Raw genomic sequence first — 27,730 nt, 5'->3', positions numbered from 1 at the left:
GACAAAACAAGGATTAAATAGACAGGAATTACACTTGGAGAACTATTCTACAATTCAGCTCTACATTGTTGCAAAGGATCAATGTCAGTAAAACTTTACAAATTGCTGCTGAGAAATGGAATAATTAAAAAATATTGGACTTAACACCAACTTTCCTTATTGCAATTTACTTAGTCTGATCCTACTAGCTCTTCTTTTGTTGTAAACATTTCCTATAAATAGGAAATATCATTTGAGAAAGTGAGGGGAAGTGGAGAGAGAGAGAGAGAGAGAGAAGCCATTCTTTGTGTTCCATGTTTTATAAGAACTTTACATACTCACTGTGCATCTGTGTATATTCCATTCTGTACAGTTTTTAGGTAGTTCAAGATTTGCAGGCTTTTAATCAGATCACAAAAAGAATAGACCTTAAGCATTAGCTTGGTCAGGTTTCTTAAACTTAGGTTTATAATATAACCATCTGTAATATATCTCTCATTTGATCCTGTGGGCCATAAAACAAAATTTATAAACTAGATATTGTGGAATGCATTCTCACTACCAAACTATTCACAAAGAACCACAATGGACTGGTATGGGTTTTGTTTTGAGTCTTCTTTCTACTCTTGTATTCAAAATATTCTGCCCTTAATTATTTTGTTCAAAATAGACAACAATATCATTAAACAAACAAACACACGAACAAAAAAACTGTCCTTCCTACACTCTTTAATGTGTTCTTTTGTTATTTAGAAAGTTTATTTTGCTTTACTATACCCTTTGCTATAGTATAGTAAAGCTTTACTATATGTCCTTTGCTATACCTAGGCCCTGTAATCTTTCACCTGGTTTCTTTAACTTTTGTGAAGGTATTTTTGTACATGGATAGTTGTTCAAGATGATGCAAAGGGATAAGCAATGGAGAGTCCTATTCAGCCATCCTACTTATGTGCATCTCCTCATCATTTTGCTTTTGTTTTTGTTTCAGCACATCCTACTTTCTGACACCAGAAAATGCCCCAAATTTATCTTCTGTCTTTCAAAGCCCTGGAATTAGCCATTTGTTTTCTGAGATGTCATAGTTCTTTTCTTTTTCCTTTTTCTCAAAATGGCATTTAGAAACAAATATCTGGGAACTAAGAGTGCTCGTTGCTAGTGGGATGTCATTGCTTCAAAGCTGGCAAATACACACACACACACAGTCACACACACACAAACACTCACACTCATTTACTCAAATGATGAATTCATACAGATAACTCCAATTCCAATCCAAGACATCAACAATTATTCTGTAAAAGGAAAATAAATCTTGAGGCCCCAAAATCACTAAGCTAAAGGGAAAAGTTAAGATGGGAACTGCTCAGGGCAAACTTGCCTCCCATTCTATTCAAAGTCACCCATCTGCTCACTGAGATAAAATCTGATTGCATCCTTTGGAGAGGCTAATCAGAAACTGAAAGGAATACAACCATTTGTCTCTTATCTACGTAAGACCTGGAAGCCCCCTACCTGCCTTCAAGTTGTCCTGCCTTTCCGGACCAAGCCAATGTTCATCTTACATGTGTTGACTGATGTCTCATGTCTCCCTAAAATGTATAAAAACAAACTGTGCTCTGACTACCTTAAGCACATATCATCAGTACCTCCTGAGGCTGTGGCATGGGTGTGTGTCCTCAACCTTGACAAAATAAACGTTCTAAATTAACTGAAACCTGTCTCAGATATTCAGCATTTACATTTTGCAACCACAAAGGGATTCTGAGTGGAGGTACCCCTGACCATTGACGAATCTCCTATAGGTGCTTGGTATCAGCATAAGCTAAGTTTATGGCTCAAACCAATAGGGCAATTTGCTGAGGTCTTGGAGCACCCCCTCCTGAGTGTCATGTGTGTCTGTGTGAAGAGACCACCAAACAGGCTTTGTGCGAGCAATAAAGCTTTTTAATCACCTGGGTGCAGGCAGGCTGAGTCTCAAAGAGAGTCAGTAAAGGGAGATGGGGAGGGGCAGTTTTATAGGATTTGGATAGGTAGTGGAAAATTACAGTCAAAGGGGGTTGTTCTCTGGTGGGCAGGGACAGGGGTCACAAGGTGCTCAGTGCAGGAGCTTCTGAGCCAGGAGAAGGAATTTCACAAGACAAGGTCATCAGTTAAGGCAGGAACTGGCCATTTTCACTTCTTTTGTGATTCTTCAGTTACTTCAGGCCATCTAGATGTATACATGTAGGTTTGGGCTCAGAGGACTCACCTTCCTGTTTTCTTATATTAATAAGAAAAATAAAATGAAATAGTGGTAAAATGTTGGGGCAGCAAAAATTTTCAGGGGTGGTATGGAGAGATAATGGGCAATGTTTCTCAGGGCTGCTTCTGTAGCAGGACGAGCCACAGACAAAACTCCTCAGACACCGGGTTAAAGAAGGAAGGAGCTTTATTTGGCCAGGAACATCCCCAGACTTGTGTCTCAAAAGCCATGCTCCCCAAGTGAGCAATTCCTGTCCCTTTTAAGGGCTTAAAACTCTAAGAGGGTCCATGTGAGTGAGTCATGATTGATTACACAAGCAGGGGGTACGTGACTGGGGGCTGCATGCACCGGTAATCAGAACGGAACAGAACAGGACAGAGATTTTCACAATGCTTTTCCATACAATGTCTGGAATCTATAGATAACATAACCGGTTAGGTCAGGGGTCGATCTTTAACTACCAGGCCCAGGGTGCGGGGCTGGGCTGTCTGCCTGTGGATTTCATTTCTGCCTTTTAGTTTTTACTTCTTTCTTTGGAGGCAGAAATTGGGCATAAGATAATATGAGGGGTGGTCTCCTCCCTTATTTCCCCCCTTTGAGAACCTCACTCATTAGTGGGAGTTCTCACTTTCATCCTCACTAGCCATGTCCTCTTGCAAGACAGATTGATAGTGATTCATCTAGTACACTTGTGCTGAAGTATTTTGATGGACTAAGGTAGTAACAGAACTTCATTACTTGAAGGAGCAAAGGCAGCACACAGGGAAGCAACAAGCAGGTCCTTATTACTATTATATTTCTTATTATAGGAGTTTTAAATCCTCCTAGTGCTGGAAACCATCCAAACATGGACCTAGGATTAAACCCATGCCACACCTGCTTGGGCACATGTGCCAGCATTGTTATATCTTTAACTGTATCTTCAACTACTCACCCTTGGTCATTTATGTGCAGACAGCCATTGGTCAGGTTAAACTTTCCACAGAACCCTCCTACAGCTGCTAGCAAGTAGTCTAGGGCTAGTCTATTTTTATAAATATTATTTTTCACCTGGGTTTCTTGCTGGGCTAAAACAGTCAAAGTTCTGCCAGTTTTATTAGTGGTTATTTCTAAGACAGCTTGTAACTGTATGATTCAGCTGAGCATATAAATGAGGGTTTGGTATCCCTATGAGTCATCTTGTGCTGAAGTGGCAGGCCCATAGTACTGTATGATTCTTTCAGGGGGCCACTCATCATCTTTCCAGTCACCTATAGATATGCCTCTCTTTTCCTGGGAAGCATTGATAGGGAAGCCTAGGAGCTCACCTGTTTTTATGGGCAGTAGGAAAAAGGATGGTTTAATGGTGCCAATAACACAACTACCTGCCCATTGGTCAGGTAACTTGGCATAAGCTCTATGCCCACATATCTGGTATAATCCAGTGGGGGCTGTCTAGTCCCGATTGGACTCCAGGTGGGTCCACACAGTTTGCAAATTTGGAAATTTACTGAATGGATTTTTTCAGTGTGGTTTGAACTCCAGACCAGGTGACTGTTTTTGTAGTACTATTATACAGTTTTTGCCCAAGGCAGCTCAGTCTTCCCACAGGAAGGGTGAAGTCCTTCATCACCCTTGCTATACAGTATTGTCTAATAATTAAGGTTTTTCAGAACCCAGAAGTTGCCAGTCTTTAATCTTATTTTAAAAATGGTAGTCATAGGGGGCTCAGATGGGTTATAGCACACATCACACTGGTCACTTCCTGGGCTACATACCTTGTACCACATTACACAAATAAGTTCCTTTTAGAGTCCTGGCACACTTATAATAACCATAAAATAATAGGACTGTAGCAACCTTTTGTCCTACCTCAGTGACTTGGTGTATATACTAGGAACAGTCCTCAGTCTGAGGAAGGTCAGTTGAAGTCCTTACTGTACGAGTCCAAATTTTAAGGAAAATGAGTCCTGTGATGAGTTTCCTCATGCTTTGGCTGTGCATGAACCAGTCAGCTTCCAAGTGTGACTGGAGCAGGGCTTGTTGTCTTCTTCAGAGTCACTTTGCAAGGGTTGGTGAAGCTGCTCCCATCCATGTACAGCTCCCAGTTTACTGATGTTCAAGGATGGTCTCAGAGATTGGGCCTGCTAGAATAAACTGAGTCCAACACCTCTACACAGTTATGTTCAACTGGGCTCTCTGATACCAGGAGCAAGGTGGTGGGGTTCAGGGTGTTGCAAACTTCAGTGGTTATGCAGGAGTTTTCAAAGAGCAAGCTTTGGTATTTAGTTGGTCTAGCATTCATTAGCCAATGATGTCCTTTGGTATTTATTAAAGTCAGCACAGCATAGGGGGCCTTTATGTTTAGGTTTTGCCTGAGTTAGCTTATCTGCTTCTTGTGCTAGCAGGGCTGTTGCTGCCAAGGCCCTCAAACATGGGGGCCAACTCTTAGAAACCCTGTCTAGTTGTTTAGAAAGGTAGGCCACTGGTCTTGGCCAGGGCCCCACAGTCTGGGTCAAAACTGTAACCACCATTTTCTTCTCTCTTTCTCTGACCCATATAATGTAAAAGGTTTTGTCAGGTCACGTAGCCCCAGGTCTGGGGCTGACATGAGTTTTTCTTTTAACTCATGAAATGCTCATTGCTGTCAGTTGTAATAGATGTAGTTTATCCAATCTACATTTTTATTAACTGTCACCTACCAAAACATTGACTCAAATCTTGCAGCTATTTGATTTCAGGCTTTAAATTGATCTGGTATTCCCCATAGGACTTTAATTGTGTCTAAATAGACATGAGAGTCAAAAGACCCATAAGGGGCTTCTCTTGCTTTACAATGTCTTATTTTTCCTCCCTCTGGTTGATGAAATGCCAGGGTAAAAGGGATAGCCAATTGGACTAAAGCACAAGTGCCATTCCAGTTATTTGGCAGAGTGCCCAGTAAATGTCCACCACAATACCACCACACATCCACTCACGGATGAACAAGGGCTGACTGATTGATAAGCTCTTGAAAATTCTTAAGCTCACTGCATGCCTTCAGTTCTCCAAGGAATGCTATGTTTCCTCCCTGTCATGATAGACATGAAGCGAACTTAGTGTTGGGAGATGAAAGCTGGAAGGCCCTCGGGGGCTGACCTGCAGGGTGCCAGACTTTGGGATATAGCAGAGAGAGCTTGGCATGACTTATTACTCCAGGCTGTAGAATCCTGGAAAAGAGCTACCATGCAGCCCATGCCTGGTGGACTGGAGGGCTACCTTAGTGGAAAGGGGACAATCTGGGCCTCTGGCCTGCCATGTGCACAAGCATAACAATTGCTTTTGTTTAACGTGCAGGCTGAAATTTGATCCATTCCAACCAGGCTTTTGCATCTTTGTATGCTGTCTTAATTGCCAAAGTTTGTTTTAAGTCTTTAACTTCTATGATCCTCTAGTAAAATGGATGTATGATTTTAGGAAATTATAAAAACTGGTTGCAGCAGTCCATCTTTGCTCTTTAGTGGTCCACAGAATGTTGGACCAACTACGGCATAAAAGCTCTACATCAGGGGGCAAAACTGGTCATCACTGAGGTCTTTATTGAAATCTCCCTGGATTAATCTCCCTCTCTTTTACTAATGCCCAGTCTGAGGAGAGTCAGGAGGGACAGAGGTACTTTTCTGAATTAGAGAGCTGTCTTGACTTGGCAAGGGTATAACAAGGCAAGCATTAAATGCAATAGTTTGAGACAAAATTGACTTTGTTATGTTAATAACTAGATGGTCAGCAATAGAGTGAGGAAAGATGAAAGAGTAATAGAATAGATGAAAGAGTTAAATTTTCCTTAGCTTTAGTTTGGTAGGGTTTTCCTCTGGGACTATGGCCCATGACTCTGGAGGGGGCAGCACTTTGACTTGGGTGTGATGAGTCCATCCCTTTTTTGCTGTACAAACAGCAGTCTCATAGGGTAGCAGCACAAGGCAGGGTCCTTCTTAGGCTGGCTTGAGTTTTCCTTCTTTCCACTCTTGTTGAGAAGGTGATCTTTAGGCTGGTGCTGGTTTACTGGAAATTCTAGGGTGGTACTTGTGCTAAAAGACTTTTAGTTTTGAGGGAAAGGAAAGTGGAAGGTAAACCAAGTATATAATTTCTAATAAATTAACCTTTTGTTTTAAATGTGGGGACACCAACAGTGGACTTTATAGTCTTTGGTGTCTTCTTAATGAGAAATTTCCTTTAGCACCTATTTTTATTAGTTTTTAGACCAAAGAAAGCCAAATACCATTTTATATTTAATCATGCTTCTTGTGTGATTTTTATACCAGATGAGCTAAATTTCACCTTTATATTAGTGTGTTACTAATGTTAAACTTAATTTTAATAAAACCTTGTTGACATATTTATCCAATTTTTAATGTCTGACCATAAGGTAAGATTTTTGTAGAGTCTCTTTAACCTTTTTGAATAATTTTTGTTAAAGAGCAGGTTAATGCTTTAAGAAAAACGTGTTGTGCTTTTATTTTAATGTTCAGTTCACAGAAAAAATGGATGATACTCCTTTAACTTTAGCCAATATGTTTACACACAGAATTTCCTTTACAATTAACATTTTAAAGCTTGCTTAAATGTTTAAAACAAAATTTTTTAACTTTTTAATGTAGGTAAAAATCCACATTCTTATGCCTCCTTATAATCCTTTTACCAGAGGTATATTTTACTTTCCTTATACACCTTGCACATAAAATGTTTCTTCAATAGTTTTACATTCAGGAGGCCTAATTACTTTTAAATAATATAACATTTCTTGCATAAATTCTTTTTTATAACTTTTTTTCTCTTTCATGACTTTCACAGACAATTCGACATGCTTCAATTTTCTGACTTATTACAAACATTTTTTTTCTTTAAACAACCAGTTAATTTATTTCAGAACAAGAATTTACCATATAGCATTCTTTCTACATAAATTCCCCCCCTTTTTTTTCTTTTGTTTTGAAGATGATAACAATTTTTTTCCAAAGCTAACTTCATTTATGTCTGTGGACTAGACTAAGGCCACAAGATTAGAAGTTATTATAATACATGTTACACTGTTAACTTTTAGCAAACTTTACTTTTGTTGAAAACCTTGTAAATTTGGGATTTCAATTATCCTTTGCTATTAATAAGACCTGGTTAGACCAAATTAACTTAGAATTGGTATAGATGGCTTTCTTTTCCCCCTTCAATTACCCAGGAGGAACCATCTATCATCCTGTCCTGAAGGGAGTTCCTCCTAGCTCTGGTAGGACCTTTGTATGGTAATTAAGATTTAGATCCCCTGTTAGGAAACATGCTGGGTTAGGGGAATTTTCAGTGGTTAATGTTAAATCATCTTTTTTTTTTTCCTTAGGATACTTCTGAACTGGTGAGGTGTGCTCACAATGAGGTTTCCTCTAAAAGTTATTTTTCTACTTTCTTCTGTTAGCAAACAGTTGCCACTACAGATTGAAGGGTTAGGGATTTTTGATAGGAAGGCCTCAGTGCTTTTGGGATATGCCCTTGTTTACACTGACAACAAAGTGGTATTGGAGTGTTATGGGGTTATAGAGAATACCTTTAATTATCAATTATAGGTTTTAAATTTACCTTGGCTTTTATAGGAATAGGGTACACTGTTTTTTTCTTAACTACTTGTATATATCTCTCTTTCTTTCTCTGACTTGCTGTCTCTCTCTCTTTGACTTTCTGTTTGCCTCTGTCTCTTCCTCTCTCTCTGCCTCTCTCTCTCTCTCCTTGACTCCCTCTTTGTCTCTTTGCCTCTTCCTCTCTGTCTCTTTCCTCTCTCTCTCTCTGCTGGTCTTTCCCTACCTCTGCTGGCCACTTATGCTGCTGTTCTCTCAACCACTGTGGAGGGGTTCTAAAACCAGCTGTAACCAAATGTCTATGTATGGGAACTGGTCTGGGTGCCCTGGCTTATAGGTTACCTTGTGCCATACCTTTGAAACGAGGGACCTGTCCAGGCTTCCTTCTGATGGCCAACCCACCTCTAATGCTGGCCAGTCTATTTCACACAAAGTTCTAAGTTTTCCTGGTGTCGTAATAACACTACAATCTCCCTTAAATCCTTTCTTGAAAATTTTCAACATAGTTCCTAGTGGGGTGGGCTTACTTTGTGCCTGATCCATGCTTCCTTAAGACAAAACACCATGCTCATGCCACACGCACACCACAAAACAAAGAACGGATAAAAAGGGCACACACACACTTTTAGTTTACACTGAACCAGAATCAAAACCAAAATCAGAGTATCAGGAAACCCAAACTGGGTCAAAACCAAAACCAAAGTATCAAGCAATCCAAGTCAAGTCAAAAACAAGAACCAAAGTGCCGGTACAGGCACACTGTGGGTGATCAGGCCACGCTTCCATTCAAATGGAGTGGGCAAGTTCCAAAGACCAGTCTTACCAAGTTTCAGATGTCTGGACTCCAAGTGCCAGTTCCTTCCTGGTGTTTGGCCACTGCATTGATCCTCTGTGGGGGCCTGCCACACACTGCTCTGGTGAGAAATTCCACTGGGTCAATAGCCTACCCAAATGCTCTTTGGACACCTTGGAGCACTCTTTGGATCCATGTCACTCAGGCTGGTTGGAGTCCCCCCAGGGATGCTCCACAGGGCAGGCCTAAGTCATCTAAGGGGCTGCTTTGACCGTCCACTAATCACCTGGCTTCCTAGTCAGGGAACCAAGAAATGTAGCAGGACGAGCTGCAGACAAAATTCCTCAGACACTGGGTTAAAGAAGGAAAGAGCTTTATTCGGCCGGGAACATTGGCAGACTTGCATCTCAAAAGCCAAGCTCCCCAAGTGAGCAATTTCTGTCCCTTTTAAGGGCTTACAACTATAAGGGGGCCCATGTGAGAGGGTCGTGATTGATTGAGTGAGCAGGAGGTATGTGACTGGGGGCTGCATGCACCAGTAAACAGAATGGAACAGAAAAGGACAGGGATTTTCAGAATGCTTTTCCATACAAGGTCTAGAATCTATAGATAATATAACCAGTTAGGTCAGGGATCAATCATTAACTACCAGGCCCAGGGCATGGCACTGGGCTGTCTGCCTCTGGATTTCACTTCTGCCTTTCAGTTTTTACTTCTTCTTTCTCTGGAGGCAGAAATTGGGCATAAGACAATATGAGGGTTGGTCTCCTCCCTTACTTTGAGTCAGATTGGGGTGGTGTGGGAACATAGAGTGGGAAAGATTAAGCAGGAGGAAGATTTTGTGGTAAGGGGTGGTATTGTGGGGTTGTTGGAAGGAACATTTGTCATATGGAATGATTGGCGATGGCCTGGATATGGTTTTGTATCAGTTGAAAAACTAAACAGAAGACACAAGGTCCAAATAAGAGAAGGAGAAAGACAGGTATTACAGGACTAAGAATTGGGAGGACCCAGGACATCCAATTAGAGAGTGCCTAAGGGGGTTCACTTGGTTGGTGAGTTTTTGGGCTCTATCCTTGAGTTTTTTAATGTTGTCATACACTAGGCCAGATTGATTTAGGTAAAAACAACACTCTTTATTTAAAAATATATGGAATCTTTTTTTTTTTCAGCAGTAAGTCAAGGCCTCAGCAATTTTGGAGGAAAGAGAAATGCAAAGCCAGCAATTGTTTGTTAAAGAAGGATTAGAAATGGCTAGGAGAGAGTGAGTGAGATTGATAGTGTGGTGGAGATAGCTGGGGAGAGGTAGATGGTGGCATAAGAACAGGAACGAGAGTAAGAATAAATATAAAAGTAAAGAAGAGGACTTCATCAGGATGAAAGTATTGGAGTGTACCTTGCCACTGAAGATCTTCTATCCACTTTAAGAGAGACTTAAGGGTGGTGGTTTGAGGTAAAACCAGGAGATATCAGTTATGATGGTTTGGAAGAAAAGTGTTAATCAGCAGTGTAAACAAGGGCAGGGCATTTATGAGTACTTGAGAATGGTGAATAGGAGTATGACTAGACAGAAGATAGTAGGGATGACAAGTTTTGGGGGCACAGTCCAAGTTGGGCTGGTGTCTGGCATGAGACTGGGGCCTAACAAAAAGTGGCATCTATACATGAGCTCAAATGGGCTGTACCCTGTAGCATCCCGAGAACAGGCCTGAATTCTCAGAAGGGCAAGTGGTAAAAGTACTGTCCAGTCTTTTTTAAGCTGGAGGCTGAGCTTGGTGAGGAGTGTTTTTAAAAGACCATTAGTCCATTTTACCTTTCCCGAAGATTGAGGATGGTAAGGGGTATGAGGTTCCACTGAATACCAAGAGCCTGAGAAACTGCTTGGGTGATTTGACTAATAAAGGCTGGTCCATTATCGGACTGTATAGAGGTGGGAAGGCCAAACGGAGGAATTATGTCTAACAGAGGGAAAAAATGACCACGGTGGCCTTCTCAGACTTTGTGGGAAAGGCCTCTACCCATCCAATGAAAGTGTCTACCTAGACAAAGAGGTATTTTAGTTTCCTGACTGTGAGCATGTGAGTAAAGTCAATTTGCCAATCCTGGGCAGAGGCAAATCCCAGAGCTTGATGTGTAGGGAAGGGAGGGGGCCTGAACAATCCCTGAAGAGTAGTAGTCTAGCAGATAGAACACTGAGAGGTGACTTCCCTGAGGATAGATTTCCATGATGGAAAGGAAATGAGAGGTTCTAAAAGATGGGCTAGTGGCTTGTAACCTACATGGAAGAGGTTATGAAATGATGACAGAATAGAATGGGCCTGTGAAGCTGGAAGGAGATATTTTCCTTGGTCTAAGAACCATTTGCCTTGTGTGGGAAGAGATTGATTGGTGGAAGTTTCAGTGGGGGAGTAGGTGGGAGTGACCGAAGAGAAGGAGAAAAACTGGCAGTGAGGGACAGAAGTTGGAATGCCAGCTGCTTCTTTAGCTACCTTATCAGCATAAGCATTGGCCTGAGCAATGGGATCTGATGCCTTTTGGTGGCCCTTGCAGTGAATGACCCCAGCTTCCTTTGGAAGTAAAGCAGCCTTGAGAAGAGTTTTTATTAAAGAGGCATTAATGATAGAGGATCCTTGCATAGTAAGGAAACCTGTTTCAGCCCATATAAGAGTGTGGTGGTGTAGGATATAGGAGGCATATTTACAGTCAGTATAAATATTGACATGTAGTCCTTTTGCAAGAGTGAGGGCCTGAGTTAAGGCAATTAGTTTGGCTTGCGGAGAGGTAGTGGAGGGGGGCCAAATGGTAGCCTCAATGATAGATGTGAAAGATACTATAGCATAACCTGCCTTTGCTGGTGAGTGGGGATTAGGCCTGGTGGAACTGCCATTAGTAAACCAAGTGTGATCAGGGTGAGGAACAGGAAAGAAGGAAATATGGGGAAATGGATTGAATGTCAGGTGGATCAGAGAGATACAGCCATGGGGGTCAGATGTGGTATTAGGAATAATGTGGGGGCCAACCTAAAACAGTAAGGTCAAGTTGTTTGGACAGAAAGGCTATAGGGTGAGGTCCCAGCTCTTGTGTAAGAATTTTGACCGCACAGCTCTTCACTTTGGCTGTGTGTAATGAAAAGGGTTGGGATGAGGTTGGGAGAGCTAGTGTGGGAGCAGCTTTTAGGGCTGTTTTTAAGGAACAGAAAGAAGAGTGGTGAAAGGATTTAGGATCTATGGGGTCAGCTACATTTACTTTTGTGAGTTTATGTAATGGTTTAGTCAGGATGGCAAAACCAGGTATCCAAAGGTGAAAGTACCTAACCATGCCTAGAATGGAAAGCAGTTGTTACTTTGTAGAAGGGGTTGGGGTTTGGGAGATTAGCCAGACACGATCAGCAGGGAGAGCACGTGTGTTTTTATTAAGAATTATTCTGAGATAGGTAATGAATGAGGAAGAAATTTGGGTGTTGGAAGGCGATACGCAATATTCTTTTGAGAATAGATGTTGGAGGAGCAGGAGGGTGTCCTGTTGGGAAGATTTGTAGGAGGGGCTATAAAGTAGAAGGTTGTCAAAATATTCAATAAGGTGAGAAGCAGATGGATGGAAAGAAAGTAAATAATGAGAAAGGGCTTGACTGAAGTAATGGGGGCTGTTCCTGAAGCCTTGCAGCAGTACAGCCTAGGTAAGTTGCTGAGACTGATGGATGTCAGGGTCAGTCCAAGTAAAAGCAAAGAGGGGCTGGGATGAGGGGTGTAGGGGAATAATGGAAAAAGCACCTTTAAGATCAAGAATGGAATAGTGAGATGTGGAGGGAGGTATTGAGGACAAAAGAGTGTACTGGTCGGGCACCACAGGCTGGATAGGCAAAACAATTTGGTTGATAAGGTGCAGATCCTGAACTTACCTGTAGGACTTGTCCAGTTTTTGTACAGGTAAAATGGGGGAATTGTAAGGAGAGTTTATAGGCTTTAGGAGGCCATGCTGTGACAGGCAATTGATAACAGGCTTTAATCCTTTTAAAGCCTGCTGTGGGATGGGATATTGGCATTGAGTGGGGTAAGGGTGATTAGGTTTTAATGGGATAGTAGTGGGCATGTGATTGGTTGCCAGGGAGGGAGTAGAGGTGTCCCATACCTGTGGGTTAAGGTAGTGGGATATGAGAGGAAGATGCAAAGGAGGCTTTGGGTTGGGAAGAAGGGTGGCAATGAGCTGTGGCAGTAGTCCAGGAATAGTCAGGGAAGCAAATAATTTGGTTAAAATGTCTCAGCCTAATAAGGGAACTGGGCAGGTGGGGATAACTAAAAAAGGGTGCATAAAAGAATGTTGTCCAAGTTGGCACCAGAGTGGGGGAGTTTTAAGGGATTTTGAAGCTTGGCCATCAATACCCACAACAGTTATGGGGGCAAGGGAAACAGTCCCTTGAAAAGAAGGTAATGTGGAGAGGGTAGCCCTTATATCATTTAAGCAGGGGACGAACTTACCCTCCACTGTGAGAGTTACCTGAAGCTAGGCATCCATGATGGTCCAGGGGGCTTCCGAGGTGATTGGGCAGTGTAAGTCTTCAGCCACTAAGCCGAGCAGATCTGGGAAGGAGTCAGTCAGAGAGCCTTGGGCCAGAGCTTTAGGGGCTTTAGGCTGCCGGGTGAGCTGGGCAGTCTGATTTCCAGTGGGTCCCTGAACAGATGAGACACTGCTTGGGAGGAATCCTGGGCTGCAAGCATTCCTTGGCCCAGTGGCCAGATTTCTGGCACTTGAAGCAAGATCCTGATGGAGGAGGTCCTGTAGGAATGCTTGACCACTGCGGCTTAGGCATGTGTGGCTTAGGGATTTTGAAGTTCTTGTGTGCTGGAGGTATGGCTGGGTTTTGTCTCACAGCAGAGGCAAGTAATTGTAACTCAGAAATGCATTGCTGTCTGACTGCCTCCTCTCTATTATTGTACACCTTGAAGGCAAGGATGATTAATTCCTGTTGTGGGGTTTGAGGGCTGGATTCTAATTTTTGAAGCTTTATTTAATGTCTGGAGCAGATTAGGTAATAAAATGCTTATTGAGAATAAGATGGCCTTCTGTCCCTCTGGGTCCAAGGCTGTAAAGCATCTAAGGGTTGTTGCCAAACAAGCCATGGACTGGGCTGGGTTTTTATATTTGATGAAAAAGAGCCTAAATGCTAACTGATTTGGGAGAGGTTGGATAAAGTAAAAGGAGCATTAACCTTGACTATGCCTTTAGCTCCAGCCACCTCTTTAAGAGGAAATTGTTGGGCAGGTGGGGGAGGGCTAGTCACTGAATGAAACTGTAAGCCAGACTGGGTCTGAGGAGGGGAGGTGATAGAAGGATTATATGGTGGAGGAGCAGAGGCTGAGGAAGAATTGGAGCCTGATTCAGCCTGGCAGGGAGCAACCTGAGGAGGAACAGTCTGGGGAGGAGGGGAGAGGTCAGATGGGTCGGTAGAAAAGGAAGATAGAAAAGACTCAGCAATGTTTGGGGTTGGGACTGAGGGGACAGACAGGAGGGAAAGGAGGATTTGGGATGAGTTGCATTGGGAACAGAGACTAGGGTGGGACTGATGTGTGAAAGAATGCCTGGATATCAGGCACCTCAGACCATTTGCCCATTTTACAACAAGAATTATCTAGATCTTGTAGGATGGAGAAATTGAAAGTGCCATTTTCTGGTTATTTGGAACCAGTGTTGAGTTTGTATTGGGGTCAAGCAGTGTTGCAGAAGAAAATAAGGCATTTAGGTTTTATGTCAGGTGTGAATTGAAGAGGTTTTAAGTTCTTGAGAACACAGGCTAAGGGAGAAAAAGGAGGAATGGAGGGTGGAAAGTTGCCCATAGTGAAGGAGGCAAGCCCAGAGAAAAGAGAGGGTAGAGACATGGAGAGAAGTGGTTGGTGGTGGTACTTGCCCCCCTGGGGAGGTGGTGCTTGCCACCAAGGTGAAAGATCAAGGCAGGCATCCCTGCAGTGATCAGACACGTCTTAAATGTGGGTGAATAATCAGGCAGGCATCACCACAGTGATTAAACACCAAGGGAAGACTGTCTTCCCAAGTTCGTGACTGGCACTGGAGTTTTGGGTTCATGGATAAAACATATCTCCTCTGTCTCTACCAGAAAAAGAAAGGAGCTGAAATTAAGAGAAGGGAGAGATTGAAGGGTGGCACCAAAATTGAAAGGAGAAAGAGGTTGAGGGATAGAGAGAGAGGTTGGAGAAGAGAGTAAAAAGAGGCCGCTTACCCGATTTAAAATGTGAGATGTTCCTTGGGCTGGTTGGTCTGAGAACCCGAGGTCATAGGTGGATCTTTCTCATGGAGCAAATAGCAGGAGGACTGGGGATTGATCTCCCAATGGAGGCTCCCCTATCCAAGTCTTAGCACCAAATATCATGCGTGTCCATGTGCAGGCTGCACCCAGATGAAATAAACAGCTTTATTGCTCACACAAAGCCTGTCTGATGGTTTCTTCACACGGATGCGCGTGACACAGAGAATCTCTGATCTCCCAAAATTTGGTTGAGATCTAAAGTTTATTTTGCTGTACAACTCTACCCACCCCATCCCCTTTTTTTGAGTTTTACTTGCTTCCAACAAGGAAAGCAAGATTTCCTGTTTCCATGATGTTGGAAGGCAGGTAACTCCTTTATGGAATTTGAGCTCACTCCCAGCAGGGAGGATGAGTTTGAGTTTCTTCCTGCTTCTAGGATGGTAGAGGACAGTCTTCAGCCTGAGACTCATCCCTAGGTAAGTAGCTGAATTTGGGTTTTGTCTTGTCTAAAGTCTAACAACCAGCTTGTCTTAATTTCTTTTTACCATTAGAGTGCTCAGCGATCATATTGTTGGTTTCTTGTTGTTGTTTCTTCTGGTCTTTTGCCAATCAGATTTGACCAACTCTACCTGACTTGGTTAAATCCAAGTGAGAATTCCAAATTATGGGTAACAAAGCCTCTCTAATTTGGCTAAAATTCCTTGCAACTGCAAAAGAGGAAAAAACAAACAAACAAAAAAACCCCAAAACCATGTGCTTGGTTTCTGTGTTTACTTCCTGTCTTAAAAAAATGTTCTTTTACTTTTTTTACACCCTGTATCGCCTTCCCTCTCTTGCCATCTGCAGCACCAAAAATATAGAAAAGGCTTTTAATGACTTGAACCCCTTTAAATAATTCAGAACAAAGGCACCAATCACCCCTTTTGGGATGTTCTTCTTTCTTTGTGGAATTTCGAGAGTCATGGGCAGATTCTTGTTGGGTCTAAAGCTCTGTTTTCCTGTACTGAATGACCTGACCTCTTTGGCTTTGGGGGTACTAGAGATTACCTTATATTGTGAGAGGATTTGACCTTGGCATGTGTTATGGCAAATGGGAGCTACAAATTAGGGGTGGATGAGTACAGTTTACAGAAAGTGGTCTTGGCTGTTGTTTCTTCTTTTCTCCTAGGAAATTGTTGTTTAAGGATCCTAATTCTAGTTTGGAGATGCATTCTAAAGGGTCTTCTCTATTCACTTTCTCCCAAAATTAATCTTGATTGAGCTTGTCTGTGTGTATTTGTGTGAGGAACTGTTGTTTTCATAGGTAAATGAGAGACTGAGTTTTCTCAGCTCTGAAGAGAAAGGTCATTTTGCTCCTCCCAGCCAAAAGGTGCCCCTGAGTGACCAGGGGCCTTCTGGGAGTGTCTGGGGGTTTAACCCCCTGTGATTTGCAGCAGCCCTGCAGGGAAATCCTCAACAACAATTAATTTGAAAGAATAAGGCTCGTCCAGGAAACTCATATAAGGGCTGATTGCCCAGCGTTTTGAGCCCTCCCTGAGGTCCTAGAGCTCTGGAGAGAGAAACTGAGACATGTAAGAGGGTGGAAACGACTCAGTGGTGACACACTGTGGAGTTCTGCCCACAAGCAAGCACACATTGATCCACCACACAAAAACCCTAGGCCACAGCTCAGTTCCTCCTTTTAGGAAAAAAAAAAGTGGGAAACAAATGATGTAAAAATGAGGAGAAAACAAAGAGAATGACTCCTCTGTGAGCACTCTGTAGGTTTTATGGTGTCTCTACTTGCCAGAGTTTATGTAAAATGGAAGTAGTATGGTCTTTGTGCACATTTACATTGAGAAAAATAGCCCTAAGGTCAACCTGCAAAGTATAGAGTCCCTAAGTTCTCTTTTTTTCTCTATTTTCTGCCTGCTTTCAGTCTGCTGTTATTTTTCTATGAAGTTAAAAAACACTGTTTGGATCCAACAGGTGTTTTGTTTGCAAGCTGGTGAATTTGTGTTTATCTCATGGCTAAAGTTCTGAAGTAAAAGCTATAGGATCTTTGTGTGTGTGTGTGTGTGTGTGTGTGTGTGTGTGTGTATTTAAAAGGCCTTTATAATTTCTATAATTTGATGTTTAATTGGCAATTCAACCCATTTTAATTTCCCTGTAACACACTAGACTTTTTCTTTCTGTACCTAATGATGTAAATTTTACTATTTGATTTTCACCTGATTTGTTTCCTTTGATATGAAAACTTAAGACGACTTAGCTGACAACTGCCCAGGGTTACCAATAATTGATACAGGTTATTGAAACAGGTTTTCAAGAATTTTAAAGTCTGAGAGGGAAAAAAGAGGTTTTTATGACTCTATAACATGTACTTCTATTGGCATGCCTAACACATCTATTTATGTGTTGTGTACACAATGTTTCACTACTGAAAATATATAAAAGCTCTAATTAATTGGCTTAAGAAAAGAAAAGCTCTTGAATCAAATACTTTATCAGGAAAAAATAAAAGAGTAGTCAAATGCTTTTTCAAGTTTACATAACTTAAGTAAAATCTTTAATAAATAAGATAGCTTTAAAACTGTTGGTAAAGTATAATAATATTAGAAATGTCTTAAGAATTTCCAGCATACATTTTTGTTTGTGCTTATGAATCAAGAAATTTTATACATATCCCTGCCAAATACTATAAGGCATCAAAACTTGTAATAGGGGTTACAAAACTCTAAACCAAGCCCCGATCAGAATGATCTTTGCTTGTGTAATTTCTAATAAGTAAGACATTGATATTTGTTTAATGAAACTAGCTACATCTTGAATTTAGTAAGATTACCATAACTTCTAATCTTGTGGCTTTAGGCAGTCTAGTCCACAGTCAGTAAGGTTTGTTTTGGGAAAGGACTGTTATCATCTTTGTTTCAAAGCTAAACTGCAAACTAAGTTCCTCCAAAAGTTAGTTTGGCCTATGCCCAGATATGAACAAGAACAGCTTGGAGGTTAAAAACAAGATAGAGTCAGTTAGGTCAGATATTCCTCACTGTCTCCATTATAATTTTGCAATGGTGGTTCCATAAGTTTAAATGATGACTATGACAGTTTTCATAAATAATCTAGGCAAATGATTAAAACAAAATAATTAGGTAAATGTAATGGACTAAATACTTGTAGATAAATGTCACAATTTAGAATCTAAAGTTATATTAAATTAAGTAATAGATATTTCATTATTTGGGCATTTTCCAATAAAAATATATTTGTAGGAAGACATTCTTTCTAAAAAAGTTGTGTTCTTTTTTAAAAAGTTGAAAAATTTTTGTCTAATTCAAAGCTTATTTAAAGGTTATATATAAAACAAGGTAAAAGGAACAAAGAAATAAGAGAGGTATAAAGAAAGTTATAAAAATAAAGAGGGGTTTTTTTTGGTAAGAAAGATTAAAGATACATAATTTTATATGAGAAAGAATCTTGTATGGTAAATTTAGTCCTAGAATAAAATGACTGGTTATTTAAGAAAGAGGGATGTTCAGGACAAACGAGAAAGTCCAGGCATATCATGAATGGTCTGTGTAAGACACAATAAGAGGATTTATTTTAAAAAGTTTTACATGATCATGTTGTCTATAATTAAAGGAACATTATAATGTTCTTTCTAGAGATTGAGCTTGATGTAAAAAAAACTTATACACTAAATAATTGGTTAGAACAATGAAATATTCTTAAGGAATTGATTTATTCTTAATAAATTATAAGAGCTTTTAATTTTTTTAACCCTGATATGATTTGGCTCTGTGTCCCCACCCAAATCTCACCTTGAATTGTAGTGATCCCCACGTGTCATGGGAGGGACCAAGTGGGAGGTTATTGAATCATGAGGGTGGGCTTTTCTCATGCTGTTCTCGTGATAGTGAATAAGATTCACAAAATCTGATGGTTTTATAAAGGGGAGTTCCCCTGCACATGCTATGTGCTCTTGCCTGGTGCCATGTCCCTCTGCTTTTCCTTGGTCTTCTGCCATGATTGTGAGGCCTCCCCAGCCATATGGAACTGTAAGTCCATTAAATCTCTTTCCTTTATAAATTACCCAGTCTCAGGTATGTCTTTATCGCCAGCATGAGAACAGACAAATGCAAACCCAAAGTTCAACTTTTATTACATCTCACCATTTTTGGTTTTCTCTTCCCTTTTAAAGGGCATGAAATAGTAACGCTCTCCTTCAACTTATTTTCAGCTCATAGAAGTTTTTTCCTCAAGTTTTATTTGTTGTGGCCTAATGCTGACAATGTTTTCTTAAAGGTCTAAAGGAAATGTTTTCTTCCAACATAATATCCTGTGAAGTGCAGAAGGTCTTTTCTTTTGCCTTTTGGTAACTGGCCTAACAGATTTTAAGGTTTATTGAAACAATTTCTATGTATTATTATTAAGTTTTTGTTTGCTTAGGAAAAAACAGATAAAATTTTTTTAAATTAAGGTTTTTATATTCATGTATCTTTCTGTATGTGCTTTTAAGTATTTGTGACATTGAGTTACAGGGCTTTGACTCCTGGGTCTAAAAAGGACACCAAGTCCTGCTAGATCTTAAACACTGCCAGCAATTAAAACCTCATCTTCAGGCCCAGTAGAAGATGCCAATAAAAATAAACCGCATTCTTAGACACAAGGCTAGAAATTAAAGCTAATCAACTCCTCAAGGCCCAGAGACTATCATGGAAGAGGTGGGTATGTGAGATTGTAAGGGCCAATTTTGAGAGATAAAATAAGTTCAGTTTCTCTATAAGTTAATCATTAATGTCAAAGGCACACTGATGCAAGACCAGCATATGGCACCCTGTGTCAGACTAACAAAATCTTCTTGAAGCATTAACCAACTTTTTAATAAAGGTTATAAAAGGCTTATGGAAATTTTATGGTCAAGATTAAAACTTTATAGATTGTTTATAAAATTTTGAAAAACAAATTTAATTGGCTTCATGCTGTTTTATTAGGGCTTATAGTCTGGAAAATGAAGTCTCCTTTCTCAAATAATAAAGGTTTTTGCCTTTTTTTGGGAAATACTTGAGTTATCACTTTGGTCAAATGAATGACTTATTTTGCAATGACCTCTGATATCAAGTGTTTTAAAACTTTGATATTTTACAAACTTTCCAAAATCAAATTATAAATTATGTATTTTTCTGACCTAATTAATCCTTTAAGATATTAGTTTCCCTGAAGTCCAAAAATGACATAATTTTGCTTATTTGGATAAAAATTATACAGGAAATATTGTCAAATAAGAAATTGTGTTTGGTTTTCTTTGGGTTATATTTATATAACTATGTTATTTGTATGTGTTCCAAAATCATGGGAAACTTCTATAATTCTGATTGACTTAGTGTACATTATCAGTAGTAATTATGTTATGTTAATTAGTTATGATAATTTAAAATAGTTATGTTAAGTTATTGTGTGCCACAGAGGTAACAAATTCCCTTGTCAATTGTGTCTTTGACTATGGCTGCCCTAAAACTTTTTGTCATCCACAGACAATTGTCTTGTTTAGGTCCTCTTTAGAAGATGGTATTATAATCAGTTATGAAACTCTAACAGGTGCTCTTAAATGCAAGTTTCTGATAACTTTGGAGATTGTGACATCAGAATAGAAGAAAAACTGTCATGACTCATGGAGAACTGAAATGTTCATGAATATGAAGCAGAACAGGAATTAACTACACAGACTGAACTAATAGAAGACTGAAGTAATCTTTTTGACTTTTGCTTAAAATGTTGCTGATCCTTTGTTTTTTCAGAGTCAAGGACAACTTTCTTTTGAGCTATTAACAGCTTTTAACAATTTAGTATACTCCTATGGAACAAAATTTAGAACATATTTGTTTATCTCCACCTGATTTCTCCAGAATTTGGAAACTATTTGTGAGTATTCATAACTTGTGGCAATACAGTTAATTGCATAAATGCAGTAAGAATCTGTTTTCATTTATAATAGGACACAACTGGAGAAACTGGTTATTTCGCCAAGGCTTTGGCTGGAATGGCATGCTTTCCTCTAAGGAATCAAACTTGAGTTATGGAGCCAATTAAAGCCCCTTGGGAAAACTGGCTTCATACCTAGTCTATACAGTCCCTGTACAGGGTTCCTCACCTGAGGTAAGTAAAGAATGCCACTTTCTGACAGGCCCAGGAGCCCCAAGTTTATCTTGGAACCTCAAGGGGAGAGGAATTCACCCAATTCAAGTATTTGATGGTACAAATCTATGGCTGGGCTTGGCTTTAACAAAGTTTTATCTGAGATTCCGTCTATGGAACAAAGTTCCATCAAAGCCAATTTAAAAGCCTATGTAAAAAATAATTATTCTTGCTGCTGCACTGTGTACAAATAATCAGTCCAAGTATAATAAAGAAAATCAGTCCTACCATGATTTTTCTTTATTAAAAATGGGAAACTGGAGAATGAAAAATTGTGTTTCAAAAAATATAGTACACCTGTTTTTAGCTTGGATTGAATTCTAATTTTTCTTGGCTACAAGTCTTTCAAATAATGTTTTCCATTTTTTTCCTTCTTTATTCCTCCATTTTTCCTAATTTGGAGTCACTGAAAACTAAGCTGTGCTTTTGTAAAGCTCTGTGAACTGAAGATAGACAATTCAAACTTCAGAAGAAAATAACAGCAACCTATTTACATACATAAGCCACTTTCATACCTGATGCATGGACCTCAGAGTAATGTGGCCTATCTTGATTTTCCAAGATTGTTCTTTCATTTGTTGTTGTTTTTCTCCCTTCCTCCCCATATTTTCTCTTCAGAGGACATGAGACTTCACAACCTGCTAAAAATGAACTTTTGTAATAACTTTGGACCTACTCATCCAGGAATCTATGAGTAATCAGACAAAACCTGAGACTAGACACTCATTTTCTTCTAAAATTCTTTCTCCAAACTATTTTTAAAAAGAAAAGGGGGGAAATGTGAAAGAAAGTAAATCTTGTGGCCCCCAAATCACTAAGCTAAGGGGAAAAGTCAAGCTTGGAACTGCTCAGGGCAAATTTGCCTCCCATTCTATTCAAAGTCACTCCCTGCCCACTAAGATAAATGCATATCTGATTGCCTCCTTTAGAGAGGCTAATCTGAAACTCAAAAAATGCAGCCATCTGTCTCTTATCTACCAATGACCTGGAATCCCCCTCCCCACTTCAAATTGTCCCACCTTTTCTTCGAGTTGTCCCACCCTTCTGGACCAAAGCAACGTTCATCTTACCTATGTTGATTGATGTCTTATGTCTCCCTAAAATGTATAAAACCAAACTGTGCTCTGACCACCTTGGCCTGATCTCATCAGGGCCTCCTGAGGCTGTGTCATGGGTGTGTGTCATCAATCTTGGCAAAATAAACTTTCTAAATTAACTGAGACCTGTCTCAGATATTCAGGGTTCACAATTCCAAACCTTCTCTTTTTCAATGTATAACTCTTTTATGTGACAGGAATTTTAAAATTTACAATATTTTTACTTATTTGTTCAATTGTAGTACAAATAAAGAAGTTTCGAAACTGATAACCCATACCTCTATGAGAAACAAATTTACTAACTAGCAGGTAGTGTTTGTGTACATTTCTTTTTATCTTTAGCCTTATGGAATACCATAGGCTCAAAGTACTGTTTTCTGAAGTTATTTAGGTCAGTCTTTTAGTTGTTTTCCTGCCTCCTTTAAGTGTGATTATGAAATTTGTTTTTCATATAGTTATATTTCTTTGTGATTGTATTCTATTTTGGGTTCCATTCACATCCTAGTTGATTTTAATTATGTATTACTTTGGTGGGGGGGTGATATGCAAAACTTTCCCTTGTGAAAAAAGATGAAAGTCATACTAAAAGGAATACTCAGAAGAGTGTTGCTTCTCACTTGTCTCTACTATTCTCTTTCCACTTTCTTCTTCTTTCCACCTAATTCCCTTCTCCTCCTGCAGATTTAGCTATCTTTTGTTAATGGCACCTCTGTGCAGTACCTTTATTACCATTAATGCAGCAATGTTGACATATTATCAAACAAAGTTCACAGTTTACATTAGGGTTGACTCTTTGTGTTGTATATTCCATGGATTTTGACAAATGTATAAGGATGTGTTTCTACTTTTATAGTACCATACCATACAAACTAATTTACAGTATTAGTTATCTATTGCTGTGTAATAAGTTTTTGGAAACTCAAAATTTAGAACAAAACAAGCAGCTTAGAACCACATAGATTTGTTATCTCACAAGACTGCAAACAAGATGCTGTTTGGACCATATTCCTATGTAAAGATCATAACCCTCCACTTGGTCCTCCCCCATGCTCCTCCATGGCCTCAGCTCCTAGAGGTCCAATCCATAGGCAGTTACAACATGACAGCTACCTTCTTCAAGGCCACCAGGAGAATTTCTCAATTCAATCCGCTAAGGCACAGTCTTCTATAATGTAATATAATCAAGTGACTGACTACCCCACATCCTTTGCTATATTCCATTAGTTAGAAGCAATTCAGAGGTTCTTCCTGCATGAAAGGAGGAAGGATTATTCAAAGGTGAACTCACTGGAAGTCCTTCTAGGGTGTGTCTATCATAGTAGCTGCATTCATTTTTGGTTGGTTCTTCCTGAAATTCTTTTGCATAAATGTGTAGATACACATATATTTTCTTTTAGCTTCTTCTTTCTTATATGATGGATACGAGACCATAGATCATTTTGTACTTTGCTATTTTCACCTAGCAGTAGATGTGGGAAATCATTTCATATAAACAGATGGAGATCTTTTTTTTTTTTCAAAATATGTTTAATGTTTTCCTCCCAACTTGGAGAGGTCTTTTCTGGTGGCTGTCTCAGTGGGTCCTAAGCCCCTCTTTCATTTTTACAGTCCTCCATTGTTGGGATGTACTATAATTTTTCCAGCCATTCTCCCAGGATAGACATTTAGGGCTTTTCTGCTGTTTCATAATTACAAATATTGCTTTAGTCGGTGACCTGTACATATGTATTTTCATAATATTGCAGTTATATCTTCTGGACAGATTTCTAGAAGGGGGATTACTGGCTCAAAAGGTAAGTGCATACGTAATTTTGTTAGGTGATACCAAATTCCCCTACAGAATGGTTGAACTAGCTCACATTCTCACTAGTAATGTATGAGATAATGTATGAGACTGCCTTTTCCACTATGCCCTCCCCAACAGAATGTTTTATTAGACTTTCCATTTTGCAGGCATTCCTCTTATAATGAAAAAATAATTTTTCCAAGTCATTGCTGAAATCCTAATAAAAAAATCACTGTTCCTCCAACAAATATTTATTGAGGACCTACTCAATAATCTAGGTACTATGTGGGAATGCAACTGTGAGCAAAACAAAAACAGACCCTTCCCTGATGGCATTTCAATCTGGCAACACAGAGAAACATACGCCAGATGATGAAACCCCCACACAGTCACAGAATGTTGTGTGCTGGATTGTTCCATGATCCACTCAGTTGATCTGGGAACTATGTCTCCCAGAATTCTCTTTCCTGTACAGTTCTAGATTAGAGTGGGCCAACAGGTAAATTTGCCCAAGATCTTTAGGGGCAGAAATAAATCAGTGACCTTTACTCTCTGCAAGTCCTTGTAGCCAGAATTCTGGATGGACTGGTGCTTGGGTTTCTGGAGTGGTTTCAATTGTTCTCATTCTCCTCTGCTTTGTGTCCAGCTTCTCTTACTGCCCACTGGTCTTGATGACCAACTGCAGCTCTGGCCCACCACCTGATGTTTGGCTGCAGGACCATAGAGCTAGTAGCTGCACTGGGATAACCCCTTCTAGTAGACCTCTCCAGAAGCTCCCATTTGCCTCTTACTCTGGCAATTGGAGACAGTTTCTCAGATTTCCTTGTCCTTGTAGATCCAACTTGTCCACCTACCCAGTTCTTTAGGACTAGCAGTGATTCTTCTTTGGTTGTCTCACTCTCTTTTAGACTTTTGCTTCCCTAGCTCATCTTAAAGTTGCAGGAGGTCTATTTCCCATAATAAATCTCTCATTCTTTAATCTTCATAATATTTCTGCTTCCCTGACTGAACCCTGACCTATACATGTAGTAAGTGCAGTGGAGAACTAAGTGCTGAACAGAAGGTCCTTAACTAGTCTGGGGATCGGAGAAGGTTCTCTAGGAAGATGACATTTTATTTGAGGTCTGCAGGGAGTTTAGGAGTTATCTGGGTAAGTATTTGCTGCATCTTGGCTCACTCAACATTTATTCCAGCCTCCTGGTATCTGTCCCTGAATTCCAGAGGCTAAAAGGCTAAACACTGCATTTCCTTTTCCCTCTTTCCCCTTCTTTTAAAAGATTTTACTTTTTAGAGCAGTGAGGTTCAAAGCAAAATTGAGCTGAAAGTACAAAGGTTTCCCACATACCCCTTCCACCCAAAATACACATCCTCTTGCATCATCAGCATCCTGCCCCAGTGCGGTAGCTCCCAATGCCTTCCCTCTAAAGATCTATTCAGAGTGTGGCAGTCTTCCCAATGTCCCACTCCCTCAAGGGCAGGTGTTCTTCCTGGATGCATCCAGTTGGCCATCTTGCCCCCCTATCCTAGGCTCAGTCTTTGGAACTCAATGAAAGTTCCTTTTTATTTCTAGTTTGCTGAGAGTTTTAAGTCATGAATAAATGCTGGACTTTGTAAAATGCCTTTTCTGTATCTATTGCTACAATTGTGTTGTTTTTCTTCTTTAGGCTGTTGATGTGACAGAATACATTAATTAATTTTAAAATGTTGGATCAGCCTTGTATGTGTGGAATAAATCCGACTTGGTTGTGGTGTGTAATTCTTTTTGGGCATTATTGGATTCAGTTTGCTAATATTTTGTTGAGGATTTTTGCATTTATGTTTTTAAGATATGGTGGTGTGTAATTTTCCTTTCTTATAATATCTTTGTCTAGTTTTGGTGTTAGAATAATACTGGCCTCATAAAATGAGTTAGGGAGTATTCCTTCTGCTTCTACCTTCTGGAAGAGATTGTAGAGAATTAATATGATTTTTTCCTTAAATATTGGGGGAATTTACCAGTGAAACCATCTGGGCCTAGTAGTTTCTATTTTAGAAGGTTATTAATTATTGATCCAACTTATTTAATAGGTGCTGGCCTATTCAAATGATCTATTTCTTCTTATGTGAGTTTTGGCTAATTGGATCTTTCAAGGAATTGGTCCATTTCATCTAGGCTATCAAATTTCTGAGCATGGAGTTGTTTATAATATTCCTTTTATTCCTTTAATGTCCATGGAATCAGTGGTGATGGCCCCTCATTTATTTATAATATTAGTTTTTTGTGTATTCTGTCTTTTTTCTTAGTTGCCTGGCTAGAGATTTATTAATTTTGCTGATATTTTCAAAGAATCAGCTTTTGGTGTCATTGCTTTTCTCTATCGATGTCCTATTTTCAGTTTCACTGATTTCTACTCTAATTTTTGTTATTTCTTTTCTTCTACTTACTTTGGACTTAATTTTCTCTTCTTTTTTTTTTTTTTTGTTTCCTAAAGTAGAAGCTTAGATTATTGGTTTTAGGTCCTTTTTTTTTTTCTAATGTGTGTGTTTAATGCTATACATTTTCCTTTAAACACTGTTCTCACTGCATCCCATAAATTTTTTGGGGGGTAATTTCTGCAAAGCAGAAATTAACATAGCTACTCCAGCTTTCTTTTGATTAGTATTAGTATGGTATATCTTTCTCCTTCCCTTTACTTTTAATATATATATATGTCTTTATATTTAAAGAGTTTCACTCTGTCACCCAGGCTGGAGTGCAGTGGCACAATCTTGGCTCACTGCAACCTCCACCTCCTGGGTTCAAGCGATTCTCCTGCCTCAGCCTCCAAAGTAGCTGGGACTACAGGCACGTGCCACCACACCCAGCTAATTTTTGTATTTTTAGTAGAGACGGGGTTTCACCATGTTGGCCAGGCTGGTCTCAAACTCCTGACCTCAGGTGATTCACCTGCCTTGACCTCTCAATGTGCTGGGATTACAGGCATGAGCCACCGCACCCTACTGCATCTTACAAATTTTGATGTTACATTTTCATTTTAATTTAGTTCAAAATATTTTTAAATTCCTCTTGAGATTTTTTTTTTGACCCACGTGTTATTTAGAAGTGTGTTGTTTAATCTCCAATTATTCTGAGATTTTCTAGCTATCTTATGTTATTGATTTCTAGTTTAATTCCATTGTGGTCTAAAAGCATACATTGTATGATTTCTATTCTTTTACACTTGTTAAGGTATGTTTTATGGCCTGGAATGTGGTCTATCTTGGTGAGTGTTCCACATGAACTTGAGAAGAATGTGTATTCTACTGTTGTTTGGGAGAAGTATTCTATAAATGTCATTTAGATCCAGCTGTTAGAAGTGCTGTTCAGTTCAACTATGTCCTGACTGACTTCCTGCTTGCTGGCTCTGTTCATTCCTGAGAGAGGGTGGTTATGTCTCCAACTATAATAGTGGCTTTGTCTATTTCTCCCGCAGTCCTCTCAGTTTTTGCCTCACGTATTTTGACACTCTGTTGTGAGGGGCACACACATTAAGGACTGTTATGTCTTCTTGAAGAATCGACCCCTTCATCATTATGTAAATGCCCCTCTTTATTCCGGATAATTTTGCTTACTCTGAAATCTGCTTTGCAGAAATTAACATAGCTACTCCAGCTTTCTTTTGATTAGTATTAGAAGGGTATATCTTTCTCCTTCCCTTTACTTTTAATCTATACATGTCTTTATATTTAAAGTGAACTTCTTGTAGACAACATGCCTGGTCTCTTTTGCAGCTAGGTTTCTGAATGAGATTCAGGATTTGTAAATAAGATACAATCATATGAGCCTTGAATTTAGAACTGAT

The 27,730-nt window shown here is 39.7% G+C and overlaps 2 protein-coding genes across 7 annotated transcripts in view; both read left to right on the top strand.

Moving 5' to 3' along the window:
• PLA2G2F (phospholipase A2 group IIF) overlaps positions 1-27,730 on the top strand; it is a 137,059-nt gene that overhangs the window by 10,638 nt on the left and 98,691 nt on the right. Inside the window, exons 1-2 of one of the 3 annotated variants that reach the window (XM_054503256.1) lie at positions 20,522-20,753; positions 23,869-23,916. The exons of the other annotated variants lie outside the window; for them this stretch is intronic. The gene's annotated coding sequence lies outside the window, so the exon portion shown is untranslated. Of the gene's footprint in view, positions 1-20,521; positions 20,754-23,868; positions 23,917-27,730 lie in introns of those variants that run through there. 3 annotated transcript variants of the gene reach the window in all.
• Positions 1-27,730, top strand: part of PLA2G5 (phospholipase A2 group V) — a 71,747-nt gene that overhangs the window by 10,637 nt on the left and 33,380 nt on the right. Inside the window, exons 1-2 of one of the 4 annotated variants that reach the window (XM_054503314.1) lie at positions 20,537-20,753; positions 23,869-23,916. The exons of the other annotated variants lie outside the window; for them this stretch is intronic. The gene's annotated coding sequence lies outside the window, so the exon portion shown is untranslated. Of the gene's footprint in view, positions 1-20,536; positions 20,754-23,868; positions 23,917-27,730 lie in introns of those variants that run through there. 4 annotated transcript variants of the gene reach the window in all.

The sequence above is a fragment of the Pongo pygmaeus genome, chromosome 1, assembly GCF_028885625.2.
Source record: "Pongo pygmaeus isolate AG05252 chromosome 1, NHGRI_mPonPyg2-v2.0_pri, whole genome shotgun sequence".
Lineage (NCBI taxonomy): Eukaryota > Metazoa > Chordata > Mammalia > Primates > Hominidae > Pongo > Pongo pygmaeus.
Note: the sequence above shows the minus strand (reverse complement) of the source record. Positions and strands in the feature narration are given on the sequence as shown.